Source organism: Astyanax mexicanus, chromosome 1, assembly GCF_023375975.1.
Source record: "Astyanax mexicanus isolate ESR-SI-001 chromosome 1, AstMex3_surface, whole genome shotgun sequence".
NCBI lineage: Eukaryota > Metazoa > Chordata > Actinopteri > Characiformes > Acestrorhamphidae > Astyanax > Astyanax mexicanus.
In genome coordinates, this window is record NC_064408.1 from 125,223,882 (window position 1) to 125,241,020 (window position 17,139).

The 17,139-nt window shown below is 34.7% G+C and overlaps 1 long non-coding RNA gene across 14 annotated transcripts; it reads left to right on the forward strand.

Moving 5' to 3' along the window:
* The first annotated feature begins 2,262 nt into the window (after window positions 1-2,262).
* On the forward strand, window positions 2,263-4,056 carry LOC125784798 (uncharacterized). Of its 14 annotated transcripts, XR_007427386.1 has the most exons (5): window positions 2,720-2,961; window positions 3,162-3,239; window positions 3,400-3,479; window positions 3,760-3,799; window positions 3,840-3,912. It is a non-coding gene; the product is annotated as an uncharacterized LOC125784798 (long non-coding RNA). The 14 variants fall into 14 exon arrangements; XR_007427384.1 differs by lacking the exon at window positions 3,760-3,799 and having other exon boundaries at window positions 2,263-2,961; window positions 3,162-3,279; window positions 3,840-4,056; XR_007427385.1 differs by lacking the exons at window positions 3,162-3,239; window positions 3,760-3,799 and adding an exon at window positions 3,042-3,121 and having other exon boundaries at window positions 2,264-2,961; window positions 3,840-4,056.
* The last annotated feature ends 13,083 nt before the right edge of the window (window positions 4,057-17,139 follow it).

Genomic DNA, 17,139 nt, shown 5'->3' on the forward strand with positions numbered 1-17,139 from the left:
ACTTATAAACACACCCTCAATAATCCTATAAATATGTTTTTAAAAACTGATAAATTATTCTTGTCTTGAATATAATATTAATTATAGTCAATCATAATGTATTATAACAGGTCTTTGTGCGCTCTAAGTAAAGTGCCAGACTTTCATTGTAGGACTAGATTATTAATGATAGATATATATATTTTAACATATATATAATAAGCACAGCTTATAATGTATTATGATTACAGGTCATAATGCTTAACAAACATGGCTATAATGGGTTATGCATTTTTATAAACATTTATAGCCATGTTTATAATGCCTTATGAATGCATTATAATATGTTATGAATGTGGTTATAGCGTCTAATAAAGATGACATTCATATAAAGTGTTACCAATGCATCTTGTTGATCTATCCCAGTTGGTTGGTTCTCAGTGTAATGGTTGTTCTCTCCAAAACATGTCAGCACAATTTCATCGTATAAGTCATCATCTGCAGAATAGTCTGCTCAATTGTCAAAATTAGTTAAGAAATTGTAATACAATACAGAACACATATTTTGGAACATTTAATAAATTCATGACAATCAGGTGAGTAGGTAACAGGTGAAAGCAGGTTTTGATGAGGAGGAGTGTCCCACATTACAGGTGACCAATCCATCAGTTTGTTACCTGACAGGTGTTGTATATGATTTTGAATGCTGGCATTGCTGTATATATACAGCTTGGCCTGGTGCGAGTGCTTTGATGCTAGTCCTGTGATGATATTACTGGTGATCAGTGTAGAGGATGGCTCAGGCATTCACGACGCTTCTTCCCACGGTGCATTGCTAAAGAACACATCAGATGCGATGTTGATGAGAATTTATGGCCAAACAGACTGCAGCGGATGGATGGCCAGGAAGATGACCAGGAGAGAGAGGGGAGTGACACAGAGTAGTCAGAATGTTACTGTACTGCATTTGTGATGCTTGACTGTTTTTTTTTACATACTGTAATGTATTTTGTTTTGTTTTTGCGAGTTTTTGCATTTTGTATACATAATATATTTGATACATTTTCCTTTGTATTTTTTTCTTTTCTACCTACAGTAATGTGTAAATATGTACTTGTAAATAAAAATAGTTACAATTTCCTCAGCAGAATGAGTGCAGTGTGATGAGTGCAGTGTGTGTGGTGTGAAAATTGTATTTATTTAGCTAGACCTCTGCCATAAAGACAAAACATCTAAGCATTTTGACTTGCAGTTCTTACACAATGCCAAAGGGACAATGCATTTTGGGGGCACTGATGATTTGTGTGAGAAAGGAAATTAGTTTTGACACATGAGTAAACTGTTTTTGGAGTGATATGAGCATGTGATAAGGATCCATGTAGTTGTGCTGCACCGTCCAGTTTATTTTGACAGAAGGACGAAATGAATGAAAATGTGCCAAAGCAATTGAGAAGGATCTATGGCATTTTATGGTACTGACTATTTATATGGGAGAGGGACTTCATTTAGAAGCAAGAATGAACATTTTGGGAGACATATGACATTTTGCTGGTTATCTGAAGTGTTGCGAAGAACTGTAAGTATGTTTGGACAATTTACCTTATAGTTATAGAAATGTCATCTTAGTTTCAAGAAATGAGCCAAACCAATTGAGAAAAACTGTAAAATAAAAGTAGAAAAAAATCAAACAAAATATACATTTAATAAAACAAGAATATTGACTTAAAAGTATAATAAAATCAAATAAAATATGAAATTGAATAAAATAAGAAATTTAATGTGCTAATTCCAGGATTTTAGTCTTTTACCGCAGACATGGCTAAAATTAAGGTAGAATAAAATCAAACAAAATATAAAATTGAATAAATTAAAAAATATAATGTGATCAATAGCATTTTATTATTTTACCTCGGGCATAACTTATAATAAAAGTAGAATAAAATCAAACAAAATATAAAATTGATTTAAATAAAAAAATATATAATGTGCCAAAGCCAGGATTGTATTCTTTTACCTCAGGCATGACTTAGAAGAACAGTAGAATAAAATCTAATAAAATATAAAATTGAATAAAATAAAAAATATAATGTGATAATTCCAGGATTTTATTATTTTGCCCCAGGCATAAGTTTTAATAAAAGTATAATAAAATAAAATAAAATATGAAATTGATTATACCAGGATTTTTTTTAAGTAGAACAAAATCTAATAAAACATAAAATTAAATAAAATAAGAAATGTAATGTGATTATACCAGGATTTCATTCTTTTACCTGGGGCATAACTTCAAATAAATGTAGAATAAATAAAAAACATGAAATTAAAAAAAAAAAGTAAGTTAACTACGGGCTAATTTCATTAAACTCGATTTTTCCTGCTAAATATACTGATAATCGGTTCGGTACATGGTACTTTTTTCCTCATAAATTAAGATAAAAAGTGTAAAATAGTGAAACACTGAGCTGGTGTATACAGTGGACCAAACTTGGACGATCCACCATTTGTTTTCACCATTTTAAGGATATGCTGAGATGCACTAATCCACAAGCTATATACTTATTGTATTGCTTACTATATAGTAATATATTGCACATATTAAAATGGCTTTAGGATGTTGATTATGTATTTTTTCCATCTTGCTCCATCTATGGGCCACATCCTGTGGGGACTGACCTGACCACTGCAAGGTGATACAATGTGGAGCTAATAATTAATATTACTATATGCACTAATATATTTTTGCAGTAAAAGCATGAACTCTGAAGCTACATGACGTTTGGAGGTGTGTAGTGATGAACTCTGAAGCTACATGAAGTTTGGAGGTGTGTAGTGATGAACTCTGAAGCTACATGAAGTTTGGAGGTGTGTAGTGATGAACTCTGAAGCTACATGAAGTTTGGAGGTGTGTAGTGATGAACTCTGAAGCTACATGAAGTTTGGAGGTGTGTAGTGATGAACTCTGAAGCTACATGAAGTTTGGAGGTGTGTAGTGATGAACTCTGAAATTACATGAAGTTTGGAGGTGAGTAGTGATGAACTCTGAAGCTACAAGAAGTTTGGAGGTGTGTAGTGATGAACTCTGAAGCTACATGAAGTTTGGAGGTGTGTAGTGATGAACTCTGAAGCTACATGACGTTTGGAGGTGTGTAGTGATGAACTCTGAAATTACATGAAGTTTGGAGGTGTGTAGTGATGAACTCTGAAGCTACATGAAGTTTAGAGGTGTGTAGTGATGAACTGAAGCTACATGAAGTTTGGAGGTGTGTAGTGATGAACTCTGAAGCTACATGAAGTTAGGAGGTGTGTAGTGATGAACTCTGAAATTACATGAAGTTTGGAGGTGAGTAGTGATGAACTCTGAAGATACAAAAAGTTTGGAGGTGTGTAGTGATGAACTCTGAAGCTGCATGTAGTTTGGAGGTGTGTAGTGATGAACTCTGAAGCTACATGAAGTTTGGAGGTGTGTAGTGATGAACTCTGAAGCTACATGAAGTTAGGAGGTGTGTAGTGATGAACTCTGAAATTACATGAAGTTTGGAGGTGAGTAGTGATGAACTCTGAAGCTACATGAAGTTTGGAGGTGTGTAGTAATGAACTCTGAAGCTACATGAAGTGTGGAGGTGTGTAGTGATGAACTCTGAAGCTACATGAAGTTAGGAGGTGTGTAGTGATGAACTCTGAAATTACATGAAGTTTGGAGGTGAGTAGTGATGAATTCTGTAGCTACATGAAGTTTGGAGGTGTGTAGTAATGAACTCTGAAGCTACATGAAGTGTGGAGGTGTGTAGTGATGAACTCTGAAGCTACATGAAGTTTGGAGGTGTGTAGCGAGGAACTCTGAAGCTACATGAAGTGTGGAGGTGTGTAGTGATGAACTCTGAAGCTACATGAAGTTTGGAGGTGTGTAGTGATGAACTCTGAAGCTACATGAAGTTTGGAGGTGTGTAGTGATGAACTCTGAAGCTACATGAAGTTAGGAGGTGTGTAGTGATGAACTCTGAAATTACATGAAGTTTGGAGGTGAGTAGTGATGAACTCTGAAGCTACATGAAGTTTGGAGGTGTGTAGTGAGTGATGAACTCTGGAAGCCAGTGCAGTGCTGGTAGTACTGGACTAATATGCTCAAATTTTCTAGTTTTAGTAAGGACCCTGGCTGCAGCATTTTGAACTAGCTGAAGTTTATTTAAGTTACTGCCGGAACATCCAGACAGTAGCGCATTACAATAATCTAGCCTTGAGGTAATAAAGGCATGTACTAATTTTTCTGTGTCATGCAGTGATAGGGCATTTCTTAGCTTGGCAATATTACGGAGGTGTAGAAAAGCTGTTCTAGTAACATTAGATATGTGTTTATCGAATGCTAGATCTGAATCTATAATAACTCCAAGGTTTTTAGCTGCTGAACCAGGGGTGACTGAGAAGTCAGCCAGATTTAGCATTAAGTCTGATCATTTATTTCTAGCAGCTTTGGGGCCTAATAGGAGAACTTCTGTGTTATCACTATTTAATAGGAGGAAGTTGTGCTACATCCATGATTTTACATCTTCTACACAATCCTCGATTTTCTTTAATCTCATTCTGTCATCAGGTTTGGCTGATATGAAGAGCTGAGTGTCATCCGCATAACAATGAAAATTCACATCATGTTTTCTAATAACTTTGCCCAGTAGGAGCATATATAAAGTAAATAATTACGGTCCTAATATAGAGCCTTGTGGAATTCCATATTTTACCTTAGTATAACTGGAAGACATATCATTTAACCTCACAAACTGATAGCAATCGGTTAAGTATGATTTAAACCACGCTAAGGCAGTTCCGGTTACACCGACCATGTTCTCTAATCTTTCTAAAAGGATAGTATGATCTATTGTATCAAAGGCTGCGCTCAGATCGAGAAGTACCAGTAGGGAAACACAGCCTTGGTCGGCGGCTATAAGCAGATTGTTTGTTATTCTAACTAAAGCTGTCTCTGTGCTATGATAAGGCCTAAATCCAGATTGAAATTTTTCATAGATCTGGTTTCTTTGCAGGTAAGAGCAAAGTTGTTGGGCCACAGCTTTTTCCAAAATCTTAAATAAACCGTAAGTTTGAAATAGGTCTATAGTTAGACAGTACACTAGGATCAAGATTTGGTTTCTTGATCAGAGGTTTAATTACTACTATTTTAAAGGCATTGGCTACATGCCCCAGGTTAAGTGTTGTGTTTACTATCATTAACAGTGGTTTAATTATTTCTGGTAGTACCTGTTTTAGTAATTTTGAGGGAACTGCATCAAGTGTGTAGGTTGTGCTGTTTCATGAAGAGATAATTTTCTCTAGTTATAGCTGTGGAAGTGGGTTAGAGACTTCCATCCTAACTTCAGTAACTGAGTTGTGTTCTATATCAGCCACACCAGGTGTCAGAGAGGATGTGCTATTTATCTGTTGAATTGTATCACGAATGTTTAACATTTTCTTAACAAAGAAGTCCATAAAGGCATTGCTGGTGTGAATGGCAGGAATCTGAGGTTCAATACCTGCCTGCCCTTTTGTGACATTGAAAATAACACTAAATAGAGGTTTAGGATTATTTTTATTAATCTCTTTATTAATCTGCGAGGCCAGATACACTGGCTTTATTAAGTTCTTTTCAGTATTGGACAAGTCTTGTCTAGTTCTACCTGGTCTGCCGGACAGTATACTATAGTTGATAAATCAGGAAGGTTATCAGTAAATTGTTGGTCTGTAAAGGGCGTTATTAAACATTCCATAGAGTGTCTAGGGGATGTACGTTGTGGCGTGAGGAGGCGGGGGATCCGTGGGTCCGCCCCACACCGGAACAATCAGCCATATCTGTCCCAGCTGGCTTGCATCAGATTAAGCCGCCAGCTGGGACAGGTATATAAACTCAGGCCGCACGGACCGAAAAAGAAGACTAAAGTACTCTTTCTGGACTCTAGAGCCCCATTGGGTCATATTTATGTTGTTTTAAGTTCTTTTGCCCCTTTCACTTCTGGTGTATTCCCAACTGCTTTCAAACAAGCGCATGTGACACCACTGCTTAAAAAGACTTCTCTCAACCCCGCCCAGGTTGATAACTACAGACCGGTCTCACTACTACCTTTTCTCTTTAAGACATTAGAAAGAACAGTTTTAAATCAGGTCTCTGGCTTCCTCTCCCAGAATGACCTCCTGGGCCAGAACCAATCTGGGTTCAAAAAAGGACACTCTTCCGTGATGGCTCTGTTGTTTGTGACTGAAGTGTTGAAAACTGCCAGAGCTGCAGGACAGTCCTCAGTGCTCATTCTTCTGGACCTCTCGGCTGCCTTCGATACAGTCAACCATGACTTCCTGCTATCTATACTCTCTAACATGGGGATCTCAGACAAAGTGATGTCAAGGTTCAGATCATACCTCACTGTGCGCTCGTTCAAGGTGTCATGGCAAGGACTGCTGTCCTCAGCCCACTCCCTATCCACTGGGGTTCCCCGGGGTTCGGTACTGGGACCCCTTCTCTTCTCAATATACACCACCTCCCTAGGTCAGGTTATCCACTCACATGGCTTTTCCTACTATTGCTTTGCTGATGACACCCAGCTATACCTGTCGTTCGCTCCTGAAGATCATTCAATCTCTGCACGGATATCGCAGTGTCTCTCAGACATATCCTCATGGATGAAGGAGCATCACCTACTAACTACAACTAAATCTCTCAAAGACTGAATATGGTTGACGACCAGCTCTCCTTCACCCATCATGTGGCCTCAGTTGCTCAATCCTGTCGCTTTGCGCTTTATAACATCAGAAAAATTTGACCGTTTCTGACGCAACAGGCCACCCAACTCCTGGTACAAGCAGTGGTTATCTCACGCCTCGACTACTGCAATTCCATACTAACTGGCCTCCCGGCCTGTGTAGTAAAACCACTCCAAATGATCCAGAACGCAGCAGCGCGTCTGGTCTTCAACCAGCCAAAACGGGCACGTCACCCCGCTCCTCATTGAGCTCCATTGGCTACCAGTTGCTGCTCGTATCAAATTCAAAGCTCTTACAATCGCCTACAAGGTGATGACAGAACATGCTCCTTTCTACCTGCACTCACTCCTGAAGGCTTACGCTACCTCCCGGCCGCTGTGCTCCTCCAATGAACGTCGCCTCGCTTTGCCAAACATCCACACAAAGCAATCCAAACTGTTCTCATTCAGAGTTCCCCAATGGTGTAACATACTACCTTCCACTACCAGATCAGGACAATCCCTCGCTATCTTTAAGAAACTCCTGAAGACAGAGCTCTTCAAAGAGCACTTACTCTCTTAACACCTATAACAAACTAACAACTTCCGCCATTTGCGGCCCATTTCCTTTTTTGTAGCGGCGCAAGGTATTTTAGAAATAGAATGAAAGTTGGCCAAAAAAAACGGGCCAAAGAGTCTAAAAGCGGAGAGGGTGCGCATTTCTAGCGCAGAAAAACGGGCCAAAGAGTCTAAAAGCGGAGAGGGTGCGCATTTCTAGCGCAGAAAAATGGGCCAAAGAGTCTAAAAGCGGAGAGAGTGTGCATTTGTAGTGCAGAAAAATGAGCCAAAGAGTCTAAAAGTTGCCGTAATTAAGGAGTTTAATATTAAGAGACATCATGAAATTAAACATCAATTTGAAAAATCTTAGTTTACACAACACTGTCAAAGATAAAGATAGTAAGTCAAGTAAAATGGTGTGTTAATGAAATAATCAGGAAAAAAGTATTATTTAAAGTGGTATATTTCAGTATTTGTTTTATTACAGAGTGTGGCCCGTGATTTCAAATATATTTTTCCTTCTGGCACCCAACAAAAAAAGTTTCGACACCCCTGCCCTAGTAGATTTTAAGCAGTGTTTAGGGTCTTCTTGTTGAAGTATCCAGCCCGACGCAACTACGACTTTGTCACTGTTTCTTGAAAATTGTTCTCAAGAAACTGCTGATATTGACTGGAATCCATGCGACCCTCAACTTTCACAAGATTCCCAGTACCTGCACTGGTCCCACAGCCCCACAGCATGATGTAACCTCCAACAAATTTTCTGTTCTTTTTCCGCCATGCATACCACCCTCCAAATAACTCAGTTTTAGTTTCATCAGTCCACAGCACCTTATTCCAAAATAAAGTTGGCTTGTTTAAATGTGTTTAAGTTTTAGCATACCTCAAGTGACTCTGTGGCGTGTGCACAGAAAAGGCTTCTTCTGCATTACTCTCCCATACAGCCAAAAATGGAAGACCACTGTGCCTGTGGTCTTCCATTTCCTCACTATGTTCCTCACAATGGACCTGACTCCTCTCATGTTGCCACTCTTCAGAGAAGATGCAAAGAGGGAAAAAACCTGCAGTGGGCCATCTTTACCTTTTCTCATAATTGGATTCACCCTGTGTATGTAGTTCAAAGGTCAATGAGCTTACCAACAATTTTTGTTCCCATAATTAAAGGTATTCAAATCAATAAAAGGACAAGGGTGAAATGTATTCACCTGCCTAATTTTGTTTAAAGAATTATTGTGCATCCTATAAACTTCACTGTGTTCATCTACTATATGATATATTTAACTAAAATTGCTGACGTGTGTGTGTGTAGAATGGAATCTGGAGGGGTGATCAGAATGAAACCAGGACTAAAGAAATGTAAGTTAACACACACACACTCACACACACACGCACACTTTACACACACACTCTCTCTCTCTGTATCAGTGCAGTGTGTGTAATGTGTGTTCTTGTGTTCAGGGTTCTGTGATTTCACACTGGATCCAAACACAGTAAACCGTTATCTCTCTCTGAGTGAGGAGAACAGGACAGTGGTGAGCGGAGAAAAGCAGCAGCCATATCCTGATCATACAGAGAGATTTGATAGGTGGTTGCAGGTTCTGAGTAGAGAGGGAGTTACTGGGCGCTGTTACTGGGAGGCTGAATGGAGAGGAGGAGCTGCTGTAGCTCTGAGTTATAAAACCATCAGCAGGGAAGGAGACGGATCAGACTGTCGGTTTGGAGGGAATATAAACTCCTGGACTCTGAGCTGCTCTGATAACAGTTACTCTGTTCAACACAATAATAACAGAACTGCTCTCCCCCCTCCTCCCTCCGGCTGTAGGAGGGTAGGAGTGTATGTGGACTGTCCCTGTCTACACCACCTTCACTCAGCCCCTCCATGCAGGGATTGGGCTTTATGGTTCTGGCTCCTCAGTGACTCTGTGTAAAATAGAATAACACTGTGTGAAAAACGTGTTCAAACTGATTCATCCATCTACAGTTTATCACACTTTTTATGAATATTGTAATAAAATGTATTTTTTATTTTAGATTATTATTCTTTATTTTATTTTTAGAGTTTATTATGGAGTTTTTTATCATTGTTACATTGTTTATTGTTTGTGTCATCAGTTGTTTTCGACTAGTCCGAAAAAATCTTTTAAGGTATCTACAGTACAAACACCAATTTTATTGAGCCATCAGTGTTTTTATTGTAAAGTAAGATTCTAATTGTACCCATGCATCAGCACTGACCATTTGCAAATCCAGAAATTAGGTCTGAAATATGGGGCAAAAAAATTCCATTTCTGAAACTCTTAAATACCTCAGGATTTTTGCTGCAAATGTCTGATTAAATATATAATTACATGCTGAAGTTCTGTATCTGTTTTATTGCATACTTTATTATTATCTTACTTTTACCCTGTTCTTCTATACCCAGAAATCCACAGGATAGACCACCACAGAGCAGCTATTATTATTTGGGTGGTGGTTCCTCATTCTCAGTACTGCAGTGACACTGATTGGCAGTGTATGTCATATATTTTGTCTCTGTATGTGAATCTTTTAGCTACTGTAAAGAAAACAGGTGGGGTCAACTTGAAAGCATGAAGTCTCATGCTAGTTCCTGCTATCGGTCCTTCTGTCTGATGGTCTGAAGATGAAGACACAGTGCTAATTTCTGGGTTTAGACTTCTGCTTTTACATGTACAAACATGAAATCGAGGAACCAGATTGTTTAATTGTTTAGTCCTCACAGTTATACAGAACTACCCCGTCGCAGAACCTTCAGTAGCTGTTGAGAAGAGATTCAAGCTCCAGAAGAAGAATGGGAACGCTGCACTCTCAGATTCTGATTCTGCTCACACTGACCGGTATGAAGCATTATTACCTTCTCTGTCTGGGTTTCTGATATGCAGGAGTTTGTACTGCAGTTGAGGAATAGAGGTTGGGTTCGTTCTACCAATTCCTATAAAACCACAGATAAAGTGGAGAACTGTCTCTTTTAGTGTTTGAACTGATTTTAAAATACAGTATCAGCTCCAAAAATGTACAACAATGGATTACCTTACTTAAGTAGAAATGTTGGTTATCTATACTTTACTGTTGTAATTATTTTTTTCAGACGACTTTTTACTTCTACTCCTTATATTTTCACACAATTATCTGAACTTTCTACTCCTTACATTTTAAATTAGACTTGTTAATCCTATTTAATTTCAGCTTGTTCACATTCTGTCTTCTCATCGTTAAATTAAACCACTTTCCAGATAAATCCCTTCATTAGGATCAAGTGAATTTGAGTTTGGTTGGATAAGAAGTATAAACATCTAGTGTTCATGTGCCCTGGCTGGTAATGATGGACACAGGTTGGGATGATGTAGTTTTATTTGTAACTAATACAATAATATATATATATATATATATATATATATATATATATATATATATATATATATATATATATATATATTCCAACTCCCCAACCAGCTCATCCCATGCAAGTATTGGATAGAGCTCTATCATTCCAGAGAACTCAGTTCCACTGCTCCACAGCTCAACACTGGGGGATTTAAACCCCTCTATATATAACCCACCCTGGAATTAGATTTTCATAGGTTGGAGAAAGTGGACATGGTGAACAAACAGGCCTTCAGACTAACCAAGATACTCAGTCTGCTGAAGTTCTGCCACAGGAGGACGAACAACTGTACGTTTCTGTTCACAAAACACTCAACAAACCTAAAAAATAAGTAAGAACCAGGTCCTAATGTAATGGCAAATTCTTCGTTAAAAACCATTGGTTTAAAAACTGTGTGCTACTGACCTCTACTGGGCTGTAGTGGTACTGCTAGGGGGTCACTGGCCAAATATTTAGTAAATTTAAGATGTGACATAAAATAAGAAATAGTTATTTGGAGTGTAAAACTTTAATGTATGCATTTAAATGGTTAAATGGTTGTAACAGAGTTGTAAAAGCAAATAATACACGTTTAAAAGGACCTAGTTTAGATTTATCTCCAGAACAAACCCAACACTTCTATATTCTGTAAATAAGGTGAGATAAATAAATACAGATTCCCACACTGTCCTATAATGATGCTCTGAGGATGTTCAGTATATGTCACTAAGGAACTTCATGAGTTAAAGTGAAAGACAGACAGAGTTCTTTAGAGAACTTTACACAGCTTTTAGGGTATGGGACACAAAAAAACAGCACCATGGGTTCTTTTGGTGGTTTTATTTTAGTATTTTATAGCTACTTGTGGATTATATTAAGTAAAACAAAATGGGGGAATGTGTATAAAAAATATTTTTATATAAATATATTATACTTATTTGTATGTATTTATACATATTTATACAAAAATATATAATACATGTACTTTTTAGCTAAAATAATTCACTGATTACAAAGAACTACACATATTTATATAGAGAGGTGTGTGTGTGTGTGTGTGTGTGTGTCTGTGTGTGTGTGTGTGTGTGTGGTTTTAAAGCAGCTGGGTTAATGAACTTGCCCCCTCTCCTCCGTGACTCCGTGACTACTATTTATATAGTAAAATATATAAATAAAACAAAAATAGGATAAAATCAAATAAAATATAAAATTAGAATTATAACATGCGCATAGCAGTATATAGTAAATATATTTTATATAGAAAACAGGATTTTATCATATTTAAGTTGCACACAATTTTTAAATGTGTTTTGAGGTGTTTAGCTTAGTGTTTTTTTTTTGCATACTATCATCCCTTTATCTCAGGCACAACTTAAAACAAAACTAGAATAAAAACAAATAAAATATAAAATGCAATTAAATTATTAAGATATAATAATTATAGATAAGTTATTTGATTAAGTAAAATCAAATAAAATATAATTTTGAATGAAATAAGAAATGTACTGTGCTCATACCAGAATTATTTTTTTATATACCTTAGACAGAACTTAAAATAAAAGTATTCAATTTAATAAAATAAGAAATGTAATGTGCTAATACCAGGGTTTAATTATTTTACCTAAGGAATAACATAAAATAAAAGTAGAATAAAATCAAATCAAATATATAATATAATAAATAAGAATATAATGTGCTCATGTGAGTTTTTCATTTTTACCTAAGTCATGACAAAATAAAAGAAGAATTAAAGTAAATAAAATATCAAATTGAATGAAATAAGAAATATAATGTGCTCATACCAGAATGTGATTAATAATGACTTAAAGTAAAGTTAACATTAAATCAGATAAAATATAAAACGAAATAAAATGTGCTAATACCTGTATTTCGTTCTTTTATCTGAATCGTGACTTTAAATTAAAGTAGAATAAAATATAAAATTAAATTTAAAAAATATATAATGTGCTCATATCAAAATTTCGTTCTGTTACCTCAGTGATGACTTAAAATAAAAGTAAAATAAAATAAAATATAAAAATTTATATAACATACAAAAACATAAGGTGCTCATATCAGGATTTTTTTTCTTTTACCTCAGTAATGACTTAAATTAAAAGTGTAATTAAATAAAATAATTCACGGATAGCAAAGAACCACACATTTTTACATATAGAGGTGTGTGTACTGTGTGTGTGTGTGTGTGTGTGTTAGTGTGTGTGTGTGTGTGTGTGTGTGTGTGTGTGTGTAGGCTCTCTCCTCCGTGACTCCGTTTCCCGCCTTTTTTCCTCTTTACCTCTTTGCTCGGGAAGAGTCTGAGGCTGAAACTCCACAGGCTGAAAAAGTAAGTTAACTACGGGCTAATTTCATTTAACTCGATTTTTCCTGCTAAATATACCGATAATCAGTTCAGTACAGGATTATCTGCTACATTTTTCCTCACAAATTAAGGTAAAAAGTGTAAAATAGTGAAAAACTGAGCTGGTGAATTCAGCTAGCTAACATGCTAATTTAATATCAGATTTAACACTTTCTGTTAAACTGGTAACCGCAATATATCAGTGTATCATTCATTAGATTTACACCTGTGGCTTTATAAACACAGTTTTACACTGTATTCACACTTTAGACCTGATTTTAAAGGTGTTTTAAAGGGATATTTGTTTATATTACTTTCTTTTACCTCAGGTATGACTATGCTAATTCCAGGATTTCGGTCTTTTATCTTAGGCCTGCCTAAAATTAAGGTATAGTAAAATCAAACAAAATTTTAAATTGAAAAAAAGAAATATAATGTGCTAATTCCAGGATTTTAGCCTATTCTTTTACCTCAGGCATAAGTTAAAAGAAAAATAGAATAAAATCAAACAAAATATAAAATTGAGTAAAATAAATCATATAATGTGCTAATTCCAGGATTTTATTATTTTACCTGTTCTGACTTTAAATAAAAGTAGAATAAAATAAAATGTAAAAATTTAATCAAATAAAAATATTACGTGCTCATACCAGGATTTCATTATTTTACCTCAGGCATAAACTAAAAGTAGAATAAAATCAAATAAAATATGAAATTGAATAAAATAAGAAATAAAATGTGCTAATTTCAGGATTTCATTATTTTTCCTCATGACTTAAAATAAAAGTAGAATAAAGTAGAATAAAACATACATTTAAAGCTAACATGCTAATTTAATGCAGATTTAACACGTTCTGCCAAACTGGTAACCGCAATATATCAGTGTATCATTCATTAGATTTACACCTGTGGCTTTATAAACACAGTTTTACACTGTATTCACACTTTAGACCTGATTTTAAAGGTGTTTTAAAGGGATATTTGTTTATATTACTTTCTTTTACCTCAGGTATGACTGTGGTATGAAACTCAGTGAGTCTGTAGTTCTCCAGTATTATTATGATTTATAGAGAATTAATTCAGGATTTATTTACCCAAACTATTTAAATAACCCTTTCAGGCTTTTAAAAACTATTTTTATAAATTGTATTATTTTTTATAAAAATGTAACTATTTTAAATGCAATAGATTTTCAAAATGTACACTCAGTTGGACAGCATACATGTAGGTTTTCAGCTACGGCTGATTATATTATTAAAATAAAATAATGTTTAAATAAAAACCCTAAAGGAAAATGTAAGAGTTCCTGCAGCTTATATACAGATACTCACAAGTGCACAAAGATGTAAGAAAATAGTTTACTACCTTAAAGTTTATCTGTTTAAATTGTATTTCTATATTTTAAGAGCATGACTTGTGCAAATAAAGCTGTAAAATATTAATCTAGTATAATTTAAATAATTATAATAATTATTATATATATTTTGGTAGAACACCATTCATACATAAGTGCAGCTTAAAGTTCTTTACAGACCACTTCATAACTAATAAGGTAAACATTTTATTACAGTAAAATTATGTTAAAATTGGTCAACTGCACATAATAATAATAATAATAATAATAATAATAATAATTGTTGTTATTGTTATTATTATTAACAACAACAATAATAATAATTATTATTATTATTGTTATTATGATTGCTCTTTTTATTATAATAACAATAATAATATTTAATCTTATAATAATAATGATAATAATAATAATTATTATTAATCTAATTTAATCTCAATAATATTCTCATGTTACTGTTATTTCAGATATAAATGGCCTGGCAGAAATAATTGATGACTAATTGACTATTTGAAAAAATAATCATGAGATTAGTTGACTACCTAAATAATCATTAGTTTACCTGAATCATAGCCAAATGCCAATTATAAAAAAAAAAAAACTGTAATTTAATTTAACAATTACTTTTTTTTAGTGTTGCCCACTGCCTGTGTTTCAAAAAATATAAAAAAATATCAAATTTAAATTTAAATATAAAATATTAAAATATATATTTGATTTTTATGTCAGTTCTTTTTACAGTGGACCAAACTTAGTGTGCCACTATTTGATTTCACATCTATTCTTATTGTATTGCTTACTGTACTGTACTGTATTGTAAAATATTTCACATACCAAAAATGCCTTTAGGGAGTTGATTATGTATTTTTCCTCCTGCAGGGACTATATACCTAATATGCACAAATATTGTTTTGCAGTAAAAGCACTGAACATTACAAAATATCTAACAAATTGTGTAGTTAACAAAAAAAGCAAAAAGAATCCAAGTCATACTCTATTTAAGAAAATATAAAGTTACGCAAAAACACATTTAGTGGTTGAAATATTCCTAAAACACATGATATCTATTTTTTTGTGGACACGCAGATGATCGTAATTAACTACTTACAGATCAGTATTTGAACACTGCAGTAATTAACTTTAGCTTTTAACTTTCTGTACACAAAGTGTATTTATGCTGAAACGGACAAACGTTTTGGCACAATCAACTAAATTCTTTTGTTAATATTTTGCTGGTATAATAAAAGAGGGAGTTAAAAGTAACTAGATTTTAGAAAAAAAAAAACATTATATTGTACTACAGTGATAAAATACAGTACATTTACCAGCTACAAAAATCCACCCACAACCTCATTCATCCCACAGCAGAAACATCCGAAACTCCACCCCCAAACTCTGACTGTTACCCAGCCAATCACCAGCCTGCTCTGCAGATCATGTTTCACCTTTCCTGCCTGTGTCTTTACAGATTCATGAATATTCAAACATTACATAACATTGTGAGGTTTAATTGGCTGGCTGCAGCGAAAACCTGACAGAGGCTCCGCCCACTCACTGTCTATTGGCTCTAAGAGACAGATGGGGTGGGACAGAGATACCTGAGCAGGTGAGGAAGAGAGAGAAAACGAAAGTAAGTTGATCCTCCATTACAGAAGATTAAAGAAAGAGTGACGCAGTTTAGGAGAAACCAAACTAAATTCAACCAACACGATTCTACAGCTGTTTATTCTCACTGGGTAAGTTCAGAAATGTGAAGAATGTAGAATACTGATCTGTAATTTAAACTAATTTAATTTAAAGTTTATTTACCTGACGGATTTCAGAACTAGGCCAAACACTATACCCAAGTGGAGAATGTAAAAAAATCATATAATGGCTCAATATTTCATACAATTAAAAAAAAAACACCAGTTATCTAAGCACATCTGAGTTTGATTTGAGTATCATTTATAGGTGTTTTATGGCGAATCTGATTAAAATATGTCAACAGTTTAACTACCTAAATTAGCCTTGTTAGCATTGTCCCAGATTAGCATTGTTAGCATTGTCCCAGGTGGGCATATGTTAGTTACACGTGATGGAAACATGTCCACAGGTAGAATTTGGACAGTACTGTGTGTACGACTGACTAGACACTTATTTAAATTATCTGATATCAATTTATATAAACCTGACACTGATTAAAAAAAAAAGATCAAAACGTGCTATAAATTATGTTCTTAAAGTTACTAAAGCCTGCTAGAAAAAAAAATAGTAACAAATTAGTAAATGATCTATAATTCTATCAGTGTTTTCCAATCCACCTTAACTTCTGCTTTTACTACTGCTGATAGAGGATGTTGGTAGTAGTGTGATTCTGAATTCTGGGTTGAACAGAAGGCTTTTCCAATATTTTGAGTAGAAAATCCAACCTGTAGGGTAATTATAATTAAACATCTCCTAGAGAACACAGCACAAGAACATGAAGGAAGTATTTGTCAGATACAGAACTGTTGTTTTAGAAAAAAATCCTAAAACAGGTCTAGATCAGGCCTAAATCGGGGCAGATACAGAACAATGTCGGTATGTAAACATGCCGAAAAAAACTAAAATATAAACATATAGTGATATTTGTTTATTAAAATCATTTTAATATTTGTCAGCATGTGTAATTTTGGGCTGGGCAATATATTGTTAATATCATTATATTCAAAACTATTTTATACCAGATATTAAAAATGACAGTATTGTAATTTTGTAGCTGCTAGGGGTGGGCGATATGAAATATAAAATATCACAATATTTCTAGTAT